The sequence below is a fragment of the Muscardinus avellanarius genome (genome assembly GCF_963383645.1).
Source record: "Muscardinus avellanarius genome assembly, chromosome: 3".
Lineage (NCBI taxonomy): Eukaryota > Metazoa > Chordata > Mammalia > Rodentia > Gliridae > Muscardinus > Muscardinus avellanarius.
The window spans coordinates 58,505,502-58,523,755 of record NC_137788.1 but is presented as its reverse complement, the minus strand read 5'-3'; the positions used below and the strand labels follow the sequence as shown (position 1 = coordinate 58,523,755).

The 18,254-nt window shown below is 40.7% G+C and overlaps 1 pseudogene across 1 annotated transcript; it reads right to left on the bottom strand.

Annotated features, from left to right (window-relative positions):
• Positions 1–8,595: 8,595 nt before the first annotated feature.
• Positions 8,596–13,743, bottom strand: LOC308260111 (transcription factor A, mitochondrial-like; annotated as a pseudogene). Its single transcript has 3 exons — positions 13,736–13,743; positions 9,253–9,348; positions 8,596–9,201 (listed from the first exon to the last, which is right to left on the bottom strand). The product of its transcript is annotated as a transcription factor A, mitochondrial-like (transcript).
• Between the last annotated feature and the right edge of the window lie 4,511 nt (positions 13,744–18,254).

Below are 18,254 nucleotides of genomic sequence, written 5' to 3'. Positions count from 1 at the left end.
CTTCTAGCTCATTCAGTTCTGTTGGGGGAAAGGCCCTTAGAGGCTGAATCATCTCCACTTCCTGTGAGGTACGCATTAAAGGTCAACTTTGTCTTATTTCTGAAGAGCTTGTTAGAGACTTAAGGATCTAGGGAGGTGATGAACTTCAGATCATTAACAAGCAACTCTATATCTTGGGGACTGCATGAATAAGAAGGGGTCCGTTCCTGATTGCCCAATTCCAAATGTGACCTTTGCTAAATTTGATTCCTCAAAGACTGAGCCTACATTCACAGTATTCTCTACTCACACACAAAAACAGTATGCTGCTACCCCAAATCTCAATATTATGCATTACATTGTATATGAATAGCTTCAGGGTACCAAACAAATGGATAAATGGTAATACTGGTTTTAGAAAGACCTTTGAATAATTAATTAAGACACCCAACTCACCAAGCTCTACTCTTTTCCCATTATACACACACACACACACACACACACACACACACACACACACGTATATATATTAGAAAAGTGAAGCTTACGAAACCATCTGTATTTGATCCCATGGTTATATACTATGAATTTTAGCAATTTGGGGAATATTCGGGCCCATTTTTGAATAGTCTGAATCTAAGGCATTAGAAGCAATATGGTAGTCTTATGGTCATTCTTTTAAATGTAAGTTGGATTTTTGATGGACTTTCACATTCTTTTTTGACACATTGGATAAAATTCATTTACAATATTTTGCTATTTTATTTCAGAGTTGGTAGTTACAGACTATTTTATCAAATCAAATTGTGGCATAGTTGCTCCTATTATTGCCTAGGCTTACTTAGTTTTTTTAATAAAAATTTCAATAATTTATATTGCAGTTAAAAATAAATAAAAATTTTAGATTCATGTTTAATATTTAGGTATTAATATTTAAATATTTAAGATGGTATTTATTTATTTATTTATTTATTTATTTATTTATTTATTTTTGGTGGTACTGGGGTTCCTGGAAGACCTTCTACCTCCGGTCTACACTCCCAGAACTATTTTATATTTTAATTTGGATACAGTGTCTCTTAAGCCAGAGAGGCTGGCTTCGAACCTGTGAGATCCTCCTGTCTCAGCCTACCAAGCGCGAGGATTACAAGCGTGCGCCACCACGCCCAGCAGTATTTAATTTTAAAAGCATATATTTTTTGTGGAATTTTGACAGAAAGTACAGTATGGATGCAGCAAGTGCCTAGGAAAAACTGCAAGTGGGAACCCTACCAAGCCCCTAGGTGGCGCCCTCTGCTTCCTGACTTGTCTTCTTTCTCACTGCAAATCTGATTTCTCCACAGAGTGGCCAAATACGGCTGATAATAAGTTTCCAGTCTTATACTTTATACTTTATTCCATAACAAAACGTGTCTGATGTTCTCCCTCTAAGTTTGAAATATTTAGAGGCTCCCAGATGGCCTCTGGACTGCCTGATGGCAGAAGGGGAGATCTGATCTTGTAAGAAGAGCCTGGTAGGTCCTGCAGGAACCCTGTGAATAGAGGTGGGATGGGCTAGGGTGGGGAGGCCATCAATTAGTCATTGCCATTATACTGTTGTATAACAGAAAACGCCCAAATACAGACTAAACACAGCTCTCATGTTTTCACAGTCGGCCAGTTGACTGGGGTGGCTCTGTTTCAGGCTGCATTCCACACACTGGTCACACTTCTGGAGCCAGTAAGCTAGGCAGAGAACAGCCAAGGCCTCTGAAGTCCTGCACTGTCACTCCCACCCACAAGCCACTGGGCCAAGCAAGGCACATGTCCAACCCAAAGTCAAGGAGCAGAGAAGTACTTTCTGCTGGAATTGTCGGGGTGGGAGGCAGGATGGTGCTAATCATTTAGTAAACCACAGGGAACAAACGTGAGAAGCACTGTCTGAAGAAGATGGGACGCTGGGCAAACAAGACAGTAGGTGTCCTCTCTAGAATTATTACACATATGCAAACAGCAAAATGAGGGAGTTAGTAGATTTTATCAATCCCAAAACACTAGAGTCATGGAGAAAACTAGTTATCTCTTACAAGGTGACAGGCTGTGTTCTGGGACTTTTATAGATATTATCTCAAAAAACAGGTTAGGAGGGTGTGGTGGCACATGCTTATAATTGCAGTACTTAAGAGGCCGAGATAGGAGGATCTCAGGTTTCAGCCAGCCCTCAGCTACTGAGTGAGGCCCTCTGCAACCTCGTGAGACCCTATTTTAGTCCCCCATACCGAAAAGAAAAGGAAAGAAACAATACAGGTTATTTTTTTAATAAAGGTTGTTATTAACCTGAAACAATATCATTTTGTCTATCAGTTCTCAGAGCCGGACATGGTGGCGCACACCTATAATCCCTGTACTTGGGAGGCTGAGACAGGAGGATTATAGGTTTGAGGAGAGCCTCAGCTACCTAACAAGACCCTCTTTCAAAATAAAAACATAAAATAGGGCTGGGCAGTGTAGCTCAGAGGTAGAATGCCTCTGATTTCACTTCCCAGTACCACACAACCACACACATAAATACACACACACACACACACACACACACACACACACACACACACACTTAGCTTTTTTTTTTAATTTGGGGTGCTGGAGATTGAACCCAGGGGCATTCTACCTCTGAGCTACACCCCAGGCTGTTTTTTTTAATTCTTTATTTTGAAACAGGGTCTCACTAAGTTGCAGATGGCCTCAGTAAGTAACAGCCTGCCCATGAATCTGGATCCTCCTGTCTCGGTCTCCCAAGTACTGAGATTACAAGCGTGCACCATCACGCGTGGCTCAGACTTAGATTTCAAAGAAAGTTTCCTTAAGGACTCCAAATTAACACCTCTTTTTCCAAATGCTACTACCATAAAAGTAAGTCATGCCTTAAACTTTTAAACCTTTTTATCTGTGAAACAGAATCACTAATAATGGTTCTGAACCATGAAGAAAAGAAGTGTTCTGAAGCAGATACACCTGAGTTTAAATTCTAGCTTGGCTATTTACTAGTTGAATGACTTTGACAAGTCGTCAATCTCTTTCCCCATTGGTTTTCTTCTGTGTAAAATACAATAACAACATACACCATATAGGTATATGAATTAAGTGAAATTGTTTATAAAATGTACATCACAATGTCTGGCACATAAGCATTCAGATAAGTTTCTTGGTTGTGAGGTTGACAACGTAAATAAGGTATAATCTCTGCATGAAGCTCCACACTTTGCTTATTTCCACACTCAAAATCCAAGGCCATAATAGAATGGAAGAATATTCAAGTTAAATGAAGCAGTTTACATAGAAAAAAAAAAGGAAAACATTAAAGTCTTTAGCATTATTCTTGGACCAGATGGAAATTCTGTTGAAAAAAAGAAGCAGTTGTGCGTTTTGTCAAGTATTTCTCTCAGCGGAATCTTCTGGCAATCTGAGAATTTCCATTTAATGATTCAGTCAGTAGTGGTATATTATTGTTAAATTCTGTCGCAGTACAGTAGGTTTTTAAGCACTGAGAAACTGAACCTATTTCACACCATAATTTGCAGGTATGACTCATTTGCTGTACTTAGGGAGAAGTCTTCACTTCCCATCAGTAGCCAATTGACTTTCCCTTTCAGAATATTTCTTCCATGTACTTTGCTTTCTTCACATTACTGGAGCCAACATGTTCATATTTGTAAACATGTGCACAGGCAATTTATAATATAAATGAGGTTGTCAAATTGCTTCTTTCCCACTTGACAGGGTAACTCTCGGATGATGAATTTAATTTGTCTTCTTTAGACATCTTTATATTTTACGCATTTTCTGTATGGTCCTTGCTATGGCCTTGTTTATAAGAATTTTTATATTTTGCTGAGATTTTCTTCTAAGTACTAATCACTTGTTAAATAAAAGAATGATTAAATGTATTAGAGCTAAACCTTTGCTTATGCGTCATTCAAAAAAACAACGGTAAGCATCATTAAATCCAGAGTACAAAAGTATCCTATTGTTATTGAGTAGCAAAGAATTCTCAGAGTTTCATCACTTCATATTATGTCATGTATTTTTTCTTTTGTAAGTGAAAAAACTATACATATGTTGGGTTTGTTTTTTCGGCTCTGAGGATGGAACCCAGGGGTATTCTACCTCTGAGCTATACCCCCAGTCCTATTTTTTAGTGTTTTATATTTTTTGAAACATGGTCTCCTGAGTTGTGAAGGGCTTCACTAAGTAGCTGAGGCTGTCCACGAACTGCAATCCTCTGGTCTTCGCCTCCCAAATACTGAGATTACAAGTGTGCACCACCATGCCCGGCTTATATTTATTTTTGAGTTCCAAATTTCATATTAAAGCTGCATGAGAAAAATAGCAAATTGGAGATTTTTAAGTCGTCACTTTAAGCCGGATGTGTGATGGCACATGCCTGTAATCCCTGTACTTTTGAGGAAAGCCTCAACAAGTAGTGAGACACTCATCAACCTAGGGAGGCCCTCTTTCCAAATAAGAAATAAAATCGGGTTGGGATTGTAGCTCAAAGGTACAGTGCCTCTGTGTTCAATCCCCAATAACACACACACACACACACACATACACACACACACACACACACACACACATTGTCACTTTACCTCAATCAAGCATATTTTTAAGAAATTTGTTCTATTATTTAAAAACTTGGAAATTTTAATTCCCTTTTCTTGAATAATTTCTCAATTTCATTAGGTTGCAGTAACCACAAGTTATATACAGCACTGTGATTTCTTATTAGCTAACTCTTTAAATATCCTGCAACCTCAGCTCTTTACATTTTGTCTTTTTCACATTATGTAAAATAAAAATTTACATTAAAAATTAGGGAAAAACATTTCCATCATTTTGGTATGCTTCTATTTGAAACTATGATTTTTTTATTGTTACTGACAGAAATCCAATCTAAACATACTAAATAAAAAGTAGGAATTAATAGAGGAAGAATTAGCCGGGTGTGGTGGCGCACACTTGTAATCCCAGCATTTGGGAGGCTGAGACCGGAGGATCGTGGTTCACGGACAGCCTCAGCTACTTAGTGAGGCCCTCCGCAACTCAGTGAGACCTGTTTCAAAATAAAGAATAAAACTATAGGGCAGGGGGTGTAGCTCGGAGTTAGAATGCCCCTGGGTTCCATCGAAAGAAAGGAAGGAAGGAAGGAAGGAAGGAAGGAAGGAAGGAAGGAAGGAAGGGAGGAAGGAAAGAAAGAAAGGGAAAAAGTAGAGGAAGAATTAAATGTTAGGGCACTGATGGAATTTCTTTGAGGAGCAAATAATTTTATATATCTCAGGGAGAGAAACTTTGGACTTCACATGACCAGAACACTCTCCTCTCCACCATCTGTGTCTCATCTACTCAACTTCTAGGTTTCTGTCCTCCGAGTGTTTTGCCTGTGGAAGCTCAGGAAAATGACCTTCTCGTTCTATGTCTCAAGAAAGAAATAGTTCCTTCTTGTAAATATCTCAGAGAAGGACTCAGGATGTCTTGAGCCTGTTTTTGCTCTTTAGAAGAATCCCTGTCTTGAGAGAGATGAGTTGCTATGAATGACCAGAACAAGGTCATGTCCCCATCCCTGTGGACCACAGTGGGGGATGTGCTATAATCAACGTTCTACTCAAAACTATCTGGGGGCGGGGGGAAGGAAGGACCATTTCCCCAAGGAAAGTAGGTATCTGTTAGTAGATGAAGGTGGGGAAGGGGAGGTCTTCTGTGCTGATAAAAACAGCAGATGTCTCTACTCTTGGATTCACTAGAATCAAGGCACATTGAACATCTTTTTTTTTTTTTTTTTTTGGTGGTACTGGGGTTCCTGGAAGCCCTTCTACCTCCGGGCTACACTCCCAGACCTATTTTATATTTTTATTTAGAAACAGGGTCTCCTAAGCCAGCGCGCGCGGCTGGCTTCAAACCTGCGCAAATCCTCCTGTCTCTCCCTCCCAAGCGCGGGGATTACAAGCGTGCGCCACCACGCCCGGCTCACATTGAACATCTTGATTGCAGTCTTTTCTGGACATGTTGGGAGGTTTGGAGGGATGTGTATCCTAGGATCTGTTTACATGAAGGACCTTGGAGTCTCCTTGCAAAGACATCAATCCAAAGGAAAGCACTATCATGGCACAGAAGTGTGCTTTGTGGACAATGATCTAGGACAAAGGGAGAGTGATGATTATAGATGTAGCACTATTCCTGTATGCCTATCACTCAGATTATTTACTGGCCTGGCCCCTGTGGAGTCACATCTGAGTCCTAGAGAGAAAGAGATGCCATAAAAATGTTAGTAAATATGAAGGCTATTTCAGCATAATCTCTGTGGGGCATTGAAGTACAAGAGGGCAACAGCTTCTGTAATGACCTGAGCCCACATTTAATGTGGGAATAGCTCACACAGGCTGTCAGCATGGGGCGGCAGGGGGCATTAGGAGCCACCTTTGTAAAGTCACTACCATGGCCAGAGAAGACAGTTTTGTGATTATATTCATGATTCTGTTTTCCCAAGAGTTTATCTAGGAAATACATTAAAGCTAAAAGTAGTCACTTATTTATGTATTCATTGATTCATTCAACAAATATTTATCCAAAGAGCACCAGACAGTGTACATAGTAGTGAAGATAGGAAGAGGCCTATGATATGGTCGCTGAAATGGACACAGCCACAGAAGCACACAGCTACAATGCAGTGACACCGCGGCCAGAAAAGAGGTGGGTAGACAGTGTGGGAGCACAGAAAAGAGAATTCCGAGTCAGAGCAGACTTTTTTCCCTAAAAGGCAACAACTACTTTGAGTTTTAAAAGATACATATGTATATTCACTGGGCATATAAGGTAAGAAGAGGCATTCTCAGGAGCAGCATAGTAGAAAGCCGAATTAGGTGCATTTAGGGGTCTGCAAGGGTTGAATAGGGAGTTGAGGGGAGCGGCCATTGTTATCAAATTTGTTAACAATTTTGTAGCCTACCATGGGGAGTCTAGACATTATCTGGTGGGAAATGGGAAGCCATTTGAAACTCTTTTTGTGTGTGTTTGTGTATGGTACTGAGGATGAACCCAGGGGCATTGACCTTTGAGCTACACCCCCAGCCTTTTTTATTTTGTATTTTTATTTTGTAATTTTTTTGTGTGTGGTACTGGGGGTGGAACCCAGGGGCTTTTCTACCTCCGGGCTATTTGGAAACAGGGTCTCACTAAGTTGCTGAGAGCCTCACTAAGTAGCTGAGGCTGGCTTTGAAACTGTGTGATCCTCCTGTCTCAGCCTCCCAAGTGCAGGGATTACAAGCATCCTCCACCACACCCGACTCCTATTTTTTATTTTGAAGCAGGGTCTGGCTAAGTCGCTAAGTTGCTGAGGCTGGCCTGGAACCTAGGATCCTGCTATCTCAACCTACCAAATACCAGGATTATGCACATGTGCCACCGTGGCTGGTAACAATGAATTTTAAAATTAGTGCTCCCTCTCTGTGTGTTGTAGTAGTTTTCTAGGGCCATCATAACAAAATACCACAGACAGGGAGGACAAACCACAGAAACGCACATTTTCACAGTTCTGGAAGGTAAAACTTGGACCTCAAGGTGTGGGCAGGGTTGCTTTTCCAATGCCTCTCTCTTTGGCTTGTGGGTAGCTGCTGACTTCTCTGGGTCTTCACAAGGATTTTTCTTTGTTGTCTGTGTCCCAACCTCTTCCTACATGACACTAGTCATATGAACCAGGCCCACCCCAACAACCCCATTTTAACTTGACTTCTTTCAAGGTGCTATCTCCAAGTATGGTCACGTTCTGAGGGATGGGAGGTTAGGGCTTCAAAACATGAGTTTGGGGGAAGGAGAAGGCATAATTCAGTCTATAACATGGGCCATTTATCAGCATTTTAGATTTTTTATTTTTTTAAATAAAAAATTAGAACTTCTATTCTATGCAATATAAAACACTGTGCATAGATTTGATACATACTTTTAGTTTCTACTTTAGAAAAAAAAGACCATGACCAAAAACTTTTTAAATTTCTCAGTCCCTTTTATAAAGTTGCTACTGAAACTAACAATTACCTGCATGTACAAACTGTCAGCTCTGAGTATTATATGAACTATACTAAGGAATTGGAATTTCCCTCAATGACTTCTGGCTGCTTCTTAAAAATGCATAATTATATCATAAAACACTGTGGCTTCTATAATAGGTGAGAATTTTTAAAAGAAATTTCGACCTCCATAATGTAAGGAACAAGAATAGTCTTTCCAATAATTGTCTTCCAATATAAAAAAAAACTTCAGTCTCATTTACCTTTATCAAAGGTATTAGTTACATTTGCATGGAATATTTTGATCCTCAGTAGTTTCTTAAACAGAAAATCAAATTTTTCATGAGTCTGCATCTGTTGTTTTTTTTAAATATTAATACAAAATGCATTCAACTGGAAGAAGTCTGTGGGCTAAAGAAAAAAAAGAATTGAATATGTTTACCAACTTTATCCTTTCTAATTACAGCAGCTATAGGTTTTGAGACCTCATGGTTTCTTGTTCCTAATCATCATGAACAGAGATGTCTTCTATCTTAACTCTCCTCAGTGTCACCTTTTGTTAGATGTTTCTTTTGACGTACTAGATCAGTTCGTCCCAAGATTTTATTTCATTTTCATAACGAATTTTATCATCATTAGCAAGCTGAATATATACTTGCTTTTGAGAACTAGACAGATTTTTCCATGATTCATTTACACTCTTCAGCTTTGCCTGTGATGAAGTATCCTTAGCTTCTTGGAAATGTTCAGATACAAAAATGTTATAAGCTGAGCGAGGTCTTTTAGGTTTTCCAAGCATTGTTAATTCTCTCTTTTTTATTAAGGCTTTCTTTTTTAAACGTCTTTGCAAGATTTCTTTTTCCAAGGATATCATCTGATTTGGAGTTAGCTGTTTTTGAATTCTATCTCTTCTTTGTATGCCTGCCATTCTACCTTATAAGCATCTTCATATATTTTTTTCGCCGAATCAGGAAGTTCCCTCCATTGTTCTGAAATTCTTTTAATTAGTTCTGAAATTTTTGCTTCTGGGTTCCGAGCTCTAACCACGGGTAGCTGTTCTTTTGGAAATCGAAGAAATGAAGTCATAGGTTTCTTTGGATAACAACTCATGGTGGATGAAAACCATTTCGGAATATATACAAAACTCTGCCCGGCCGCCCCGGCCCTGGGTCCCGGGCCCTCGGCCCTGGGTCTTCAGTACTTGGCGGGCCTAAGGCTGGTGGGCCGTCCGCCCCACCCGAGCCCCGATCGCGCCGCCGTCACGTCATCCGGGACGGCCGGGCTGACGTCCAGCATTTTAGATTTAAAGGTAAACAAAAAGATCTCCTTGCATCTATAGTTGGAATGTGAAGTGGAGGAATTTGGCCAATTTTCTCATTATAAAGAAGTTAATCACTTAGCAAATGAAGTGGGACCTCACTGTGGTCTCAGGACGGTGGTTAGTGGCCTGTGTCAGATACAGAGGTAAGGAAGGGCCTTGTCTTCCAGGAATAACCATTTAAAATGTTAAGGCCATGAGACAGACGTAAATTTTAATTTGCTCCTCCATTTTCTAGGTAGTTGCTCAGTCCTACTTTTTAGATGTGTGCTGAGAGACTCTTTGTTTTCCTGATTTCTTTTTTGACTAGGAGATGTTTAGATCTTGCTAAAGGAGCCTTCTCAGTGGAGCTCAATGGTTATTATATTGACACCGTTTTTAAAAATTATTTTTAGTATTGGGGATTGAACCAGGGAGTGCTCTACTTCCAAGATACACGCCCAGATCCTTTACATTTTTATTTATTTTTCTTATTTTTAATTTTTCTTATTGGTGCATTATAGTCATACATCTTAATGGAGTACAAGATGGTAGAGGCATACATGCACACATCACTCATTTAGCCTTTCCCTAACATTTTGTTTTTAAACAGAATCTCACTAAATTGCTAAGGCTTTCCTTGAGCCTGCTATCCTGTTTCAGTCTCCCAAATACTTGGATTATAGGTATGCAACACCATACCTGGCTACCAGTAGGGTATTGGTTTTTTCAGGCATAAAGCTGTGAACTGTGGAAATAGTATCCTCAAACGTGGTGTGTGTGTGTGTGTGTGTGTGTGTTACTAAGCATTGAACCCAGAGACATTTTACCTCTGAGCTACAGCCCTGGCCCTTTTTATATTTTTTGTTCTAAAACAGGGTCTCTCGAGGCTGCTGAGAGTCTTCCTAAATTGCTGAGGCTGGCCTTAAACCTGTAATCTTCCTGTCTCAATTTCCCATCTACTAGGATTAGAGGTGTGTACCACCACACTCAGCTAAAAGTAGCTTTTTAAAAGTAATGAATCAAGCCGGGCGTGTTGGCGCACACTTGTAATCCCAGCATTTGGGAGGCTGAGACTGGAGGATTGTAGTTCGCGGACAGCCTCAGCTACTTAGTGAGGCCCTCTGCAACTCAGTGAGACCCGGTTTCAAAATAAAGAATAAAAAATAGGGCCAGGCGTGGTGGCCCACGCTTGTAATCCCCGTGCTTGGAAGGCGGACACAGGAGGATCGCGCAGGTTCGTAGCCAGCCGTGCTGGTTTAAGAGACCCTGTTTCAAAAATATAAAATAGGTCTGGGAGTGTAGCCCGGAGGTAGAAGGGCTTCCAGGAAACCCAGTACCACTAAAAAAAAAAAAAAAAAAAGGGCAGGAGGTGTAGCTCGGAGGTCGAATCCCCTTGGGTTCCACCCCCAGACCCACAAATAAATAAATAAATAAATAAATAAATAAATAAATAAATAAATAAAAGTAATGAATCAGCTTCTGGTGTTCTATGTTGAGGCTGATAAACCAGCCTTTGATTTACTGTGAGAGTGATTGGGAATTTATTTTGTCTTAATTAGCAAGTTCTCTGTTTCTTGTATTCCCCTCTCTCCCAACTCAAGCAAAACAACAACAACAACAACAACAACAAACTGTCAGCCGGGCGTGGTGACGCACACTTGTAATCCCAACATTCGGGAGGCTGAGACCGGAGGATCGCGGTTCATGGACAGCCTCAGCTACTTAGTGAGGCCCTCTGCAACTCAGTGAGATCCGGTTTCAAAATAAAGAATAAAAAATAGGGCAGGGGTTGTAGCTCGGAGGTCGACTGCCCCTGGGTTTCATCCCCAGACCTGCAAAAAAAAAAAAAAAAAAAAGAAAAAAAAAAGAACTGTCATTACTGACACAGTAATGAAGAGCATAAATCCAAATTTCCTTTTAACGCAATTTTACTGGGTTAAAATTTGGCAAGAGCTGGGCGTGGTGGCGCACGCTTGTAATCCCTGTGCTTGGGAGGCTGAGACAGGAGGATCGCACAGGTTCGAAGCCAGCCTCAGCTACTGAGTGAAGCTCTCAGCAACTTAGTGAGACCCTGTTTCCAAATAAAGTATAAAATAGGTCTGGGAGTATAGCCTGGAGGTAGAAAGCCCCTGGGTTCCACCCCCAGTACCACACACACACAAAAAAAGACTTGGCAAGAGCCATATTTCATATTTCATAATTCACCTCACTTCACATTTCATCCTCCAGTAAATCAAAGAGTATATCATTTATTAAAAACTGAGCTATTTACCCCTAAAATGCTATATTCAGAGATATTTCCAAGTTATATTGTAAATTAAGATCTCAGATAGATGGAAAATGCTTTATCTGGTGCTGGGATTAGGAGGTGGATAGCTCACTTCTTGCTGTGTGTGTGTGTGTGTGTGTGTGTGTGTGTGTGTGTGTGTGTGTTACTAGGGATTCAACCCAGAGCTTTCTACTTCTGAGTTACATTCCTGGCCATATTTAATTTTTTTTTTTTTTTATACAAGCTCTGGCTAAGTTGCAGAGGGCATTGCTAAGTTGTTGCGGCTGGTCACTAACTTGTTATCCTCCTGTTTCAGCCTCCCAAGTACTAGGATTACAGGCATGCATCAGCACAATTCTTGCTTTAATTGAGCTTCAGCACAGGAGGGAAAGATGTGTCAAAGAGTGAAACTCTTTAGCACAAAATATTATGTGCCAAGGACAGAAAGGACACACAAGAAAAAGACTGTCACCAAGACAAAGAAGGAGAGGATGCCAAGGATGGTCTCATGAAAGAGGTAACCTTTCCCCTAGGATGTGATAGAGTAGGCTTATGACAAGAAGACATGAGGAAAGAACACTGTGAGTGGAAGGACAGGCATGATGAGTTCAGCACACAGGGAAAAGGCAGGTTGTGTTCAAGTGGGAGTGGTAGATACGGTGAAGATGGAAAGACATGGCGGGAGCTGAACTGGAAAGGTGGGTTGAGCCAGATCCTGTGCTGTGTTGTTTTGAATGGGCTTTTATATCATCTAAAGATCTAGGGAGTCATCCTGCAGGTAACGGAGAATGAGCTAAGAATTGTGGGCTGCCGGGCATGGTGGTGCATGTTTATAATCCCAGCATTTGAGAGGCTGAAACAGGAGGATCTGTGTTCGTGAACAGCCTCAGCTACTTAGTGAGGTCCTTTGCTTCTCAGGGAGACCCTGTTTCAAAATAAAGAATAAAAAATAGGGCTGGGGGTGTATCTCAGAGATAGAACGCCCCTGGGTTCCATCTCCAGTACCAAAAAAATTTTTTTGTGGGCTGGAGCTGGACCTGATCAGCATCTTACTATCTTACTTAAGGAAGACACCCCTAATGGTATTTTGAAGGATCAATATTTAAAGTATAAAGAGGAAGGTTATGTTAGAGTGAAGGCTGAGAGGAACCAAGCAGGACAAAGAGAGTGTGGAGGTTGGACAAAGTTTTATTTCTTTATCTGCAAGCAGATGGGCTGATCCCAGGTGTGACATCAACACCCAAAGAAAGAGCAAAAGGATTATTTACAGGGGAGGGGGTCTGGCAAGCCACACCAAGATCTGCACATTTGTAAATTTTTAAGCCCAGGCAGAAACGAAAGGATGCTGGCTTCCCAGGATCAAAACAGAAGGGGAGTCATCTTCAGCAAGTCATGAAACCAGAGAGAATAATCTTTAGTGATCCACAAAATGGCAGGGAGCTGTTTTCCCAGTGTTCAAACTGGAGGGAGTAACCTTTAGCACAGCAAAGCATCTGTGATAGAATAGGAAAGCCTCCGAGAACAGCTGCCAGGAAAGAAAAACTCACTGCCATGGGGTTATGTCACATTAGGGGCAAGCAACTTAAGGGGATGCTGTAACCCAGGGAAACCTGAAGGTCTAGAGGCGGGTGATGGCAGTGGGAAGCTAAACAAGGGTCAGCGAGGTCTTGTCCTCACTGTGTCTGCACAGCTCGATGCATTCTAGCCCTGAGGTTCTATGAGGTAGGCTTCTGTGACCACATCAGAACCCTATATTCCAATGAGAGCATTGCCTCCTAAGCGTAAGAACCTTTATGAATGCTTCAGATGTATCTATGCATATTTAAGATGTAAAGCCATGTCTCCTACCTCCAGTTAATATATCGGTTGAAAGGGAGATGATTAGATCTCCTGAACACAAAACTAATTTTGTTCTTTGGTATGGAGACATAATAATGCTTGTTAGGGTAATCTTTTTGAAGAGTTCCTATGGAGTCAAGGTCTACCCTTGGGCTTTAGAGGACAATGAGTTTTAGTTTCTGTTCAGTAAACCTAAATAAGAATTTAATAGGATGTGAGGGCGATCTGGCTGTGGCATCTGTCACCCCATTGATCGCCAGGGTTGATTCGGCTGATCTGGCTGGCTAGGCGGGTGTCCCCTTCCTCCCTCACCGCTCCATGTGCGTCTCTCCCAAAGCTGCGCGCTCATTTGAAGAGGACGACCTTCCCCAAATAGAGGAGGACCGGTCTTCGGTTAAGGGTATACGAGTAGCTGCACTCTTCTGCTAGAAGCTCTAAACAAGCTCTCAAGGTCCATTTGTAGGAGAACGTAGGGTAGTCAAACTTCCAAGATTCCAGACACATCCAAATGAGGCGCTGCACATGGCAGTGTGCCTTTCTTTAAAAAAGAAAAACAAAAGAATTTAATAGAAAATTCTGAATAAGACTGAGGAAATCAGGGAAGAAAAAATATGATAATTTGATGTTGTGCAGAAGATATTGAATTGCTGGAGTATAATAGAAGATACTAACTTGATGAATATTCCCATTGTTTCCTAACCTCTAAAGTGATTTAGTATAGGTAGGAGACTGAAGAATTAACTTGTGAAGGAAGAAGTAGGCGGTCAGACATATGAAGACCATTGTTGGTTGTACAGTGGCACAGGTATGTTAGAAAAATATGAGATGACATACAGTTGGGGAACATGCATGGTGCAGCATTTGTAGAGAGGAAATCTCACATGCTGTATTTCTAACTGATACATATATATATTTACTTAGGTTTATTTATTTTATCACTTATCTGTCACATATTTGCACAGTTAAACCTCACAACAACCTCATGAAGTAGGTACTTTTTTTTTTTTTTTTTGGTGGTACTGGGGTTCCTGGAAGCCCTTCTACCTCCGGGCTACACTCCCAGACCTATTTTTACATTTTTATATTTGGAAACAGGGTCTCCTAAGCCAACGCGCGCGGCTGGCTTCGAACCTGCGCGATCCTCCTGTCTCTGCCTCCCAAGCACGGGGATTACAAGCCTGCGCCACCACGCCCGGCCTGAAGTAGATACTTTTATTATTTTTATTTATTTATTTATTTTTTTTTGCGGTACTGGGGTTGGAACCCAGGGGCATTCTGCCTCTGAGATACACCCCCAGCCCTATTTTTTATTCTTTATTTGTGAAACTGGGTCTCACTAAGTTGCAGATGACCTCAGTAAGTAGCTGAGGCTGTCCGCGAACCACGATCATCTGGTCTCAGTCTCCCAAATGCTGGGATTATAAGCGTGGGCCACCACGCCCGGCAATTATTAGTTTCATTTTAGAGAGAGACAATACAGAATATGAAACAACTCACAATCACAGCTGCTATGTGTCTAAGCTAAAGATTCAAATGCAGGCAGTTGCACTTTAGAAACCAGACACTATGCTGCCTTTCTGGTTTTTTTTTTGGGGGGGGGTTGGTGGTACTGGGGTTCCTGGAAACCCTTCTACCTCCGGGCTACACTCCCAGACCTATTTTATACTTTTATTTGGAAATGGGGTCTCTTAAGCCAGCGCGATCCTCCTGTCTCCGCCTCCCAAGCGCAGGGACTACAAGCGTGCACCACCACGCCTGGCGACTATGCTGCCTTTCTAAGTGTGAAGGCTGAAAATGAAGCAATGTTTGCTACTTGCATTTAATATGGTGTATATCCCTTTATCTCTTGTTTTCTATCAGTTTTCTCTTCTTTCCCCTTCTTAATGCTACGACTTGATCCAAAAGAACCTCAATAGGACCCTGTCAAAGATTTGTGGGTACTAATGAAGTAAACGAAAAACAATAGCCTAAATGTAGACTAAAATCTGTTATAAAATTATTTTTTGTGTGTAGGGGGACATGGGGGATTGAACCTAGGGGCATCCTACTTCTGAGCTATAGACCCAGCCCTTTTTATGTTTTTGTCTTGAAACAGGGTCTCATTAGGTTGCTGTGAGTCTCACTACCTTGCTGAGGCTGATCACAAACCTGTGATCCTCCTGTCTCAGCCTCCCAAGTACTGGGATTAGAGGCATGCACCATCAGGCTCGGCTGTGTCATTTCCTCTGTGGCTGGTGGTAAACTCACTTATTCAGGTTGTTATTGTTTGGGGGATACAAAGATAAATTAGGTTCTTGCCTTCAAGAAAAACATAATAAAGAAGGGGGAAAGACAAGTATATAAAATGTTTTAGAGCAGATAAGTGCTAGGATAGCAGTGTAGATTTCAGATGAGCACAGACATTTGGTGTCTAAATCATAGCGTAACAAGGAACATTTCCTAGCAGAGGTATTACTTGTGTTGGGTGTTGAAGAATAAATAAAATTTAGGAATAAACCGGGTTTGGTGGTACACGTTTATAATCTCAGTACTTGAAAAGCTGAGACAGGAGGATTGCAGGCTCAAAGCCAGCCTTGGCAACTTAGGGAGGCTCTCCATAATTTAATGAGACTCTGTTTCAAAAAAGAACAAAAAATAGGTCTGGGGTGTAGCTTTTAGGTAGAATGCTTCTGGATTCAATCTCCAGTACTGAAAAAAAAAATAAAAGAATTTAGGAATAAATGAAATGGAAGAATGACATTGTTGACAGAAAGGTCACAGCGGGGTGGGGTGGGGTGGACACAGCCTCGTAGGGAATTGGTATAGTTCTCCTGGGACTCTAGTTTTCACAGGGGTAATTGCAAAAGAGCAAGACTGGCTCTTCCTTGCTTTCTGTCTAGCTAAAAAGCAAGAACAAAAACTCTATGATTTTTCTCCCTTAGTGTATGTTGTTCAGTCAAAATTACATGGAGACAATAATGCCACGTCTTGCCATGTTAGGACGACTTATACACTCCCCCCGTTGTAACGTCATCTGCTATGAGGCCTCACCAAATGCTGAACAAATGGTACTACTTGGTCTTGGACTTTCAGCCTCCAAATCTGTAAGCCAGTGCTGGGTGTGGTGGTGAACACCTGTAATCCCAGGATTTGAGAGGCTGAGATAGAAGGATCGCCGGTTAGTGATCAGCAACTTAGTGAGGTCCTATTTCTAAATAAAAAATAAAATAGGGCTGGGTGTGTAGCTCAGAGGTAGAATGCCCTTGGGCTCAATCTCTAGTACCACCACCCCCAAAAAAGGAAACCTACCACTATCAGCTACACAAGATTTTTTCCTTTTCTTTTCTTTTCTTTCTTTCTTTCTTTCTTTCTTTCTTTCTTTCTTTCTTTCTTTCTTTCTTTCTTTTTTTTGTGGGTTTAGAGATGGAACCCAGGGGCATTTGACCTCCAAGCTATATCCCCTGCCCTATTTTTTATTCTTTATTTTGAAACGGGGTCTCACTAAGTTGTGGAGGACCTCACTAAGTAGCTGAGGCTGTCCGCGAACCGCGATCCTCAGGTCTCAGCCCAAATGTTGGGATTACAAACGTGCGCCACGACGCCCAGCTGATTATTTTCTTTATAAAATACTCTGCCTCAGATATTTTGTTGTAGTAATAGAAAACTGTCTAGTACACTTTGGACTACATTGTAGGATAGAGGTGGACTACCTGGACACCTCAGAGAGCATGCTGAGATGAGAAGGGAGAAAGTTCTCTATCAGAAGCTTCAAGAATTCACATTCAGTGCAATATGTGGTGAAGAAAAGAGTGTAGAAAAGAGCTGGAAGGAATCAAGTACAAAATAATGCGAGCTTAATTCCCCATCTTTGTGCATTACTGTCTCCATGTAATATTGACTGAATAACATACACTAAGGGAGAAAAATCATAGGGTTTTTTTGTTTTTGCTTTTTAGCCAGAAAGAACCTTAGTGTTGACACTAATGTTCATTAAAAGTATTGAATTCAATACTCTCTGTGAGCTGTGTAATCACTGAACAAAGTGCTGAGCCATCTGCTCAAAATTTAAAAATAAATAAAGGGGGGTTTAGGTTATTTTTCCTAGATTCTTACCTCTATTCTACCCCAAACCATTTGTGTTGCACGGTATGGTGGTACATTGTGGATTTCAGTTTTCTCATCTGAAAAATGGAAATAAGACCAGGTCTTGATGTCTAAACAGTCCCCATGCCTAATAGGCATTTCTTGATCCCTGTGAGGTGTTTAGCAAAATTAACTAGAAAAATATGAATTATTATGTCAATGGGACCTAACCAGCTTAACTGCTGCTCCTTCTGTGACTAATTATCTGATAGGGTACATTTAATAGTCTTGAATCATTAGCCAATTTAATTTAAACGCAATTAATTATATAAATATGAAGTTTCTGCATTTACTTTCACTAAAATATCATGACAAGAAAAAACAGATATAAATCAAGCCAAATGTCCTTGCTTTGAAGCACAAATCATATCTAGTTTTTCATATGGTAATATTGAACTTTATCCAACTCAGCTTTATCATAAATATTTTTAAAATTTTACAGGGCCCACACATATGTGGGAGTTCTGATCATGTGTCTTTCTATTGAAAAAATTGGGGTCTATTTATAATTCTATGATTTATTCCATGATCTATATGGTTTTCTTATGTACCTTAAAAAGTAATATAAAAGTGAGTCTCCTCTTAACTTATACCTAAATAGTCAGTTGTGCACTGAATTTGAATCTACTTGAAGATTTCTTCTTTGTTTTCTCATTTTATTTTATTTTTTTTTGTTTTCTCATTTTAAATAGGAATTTACTGACACACA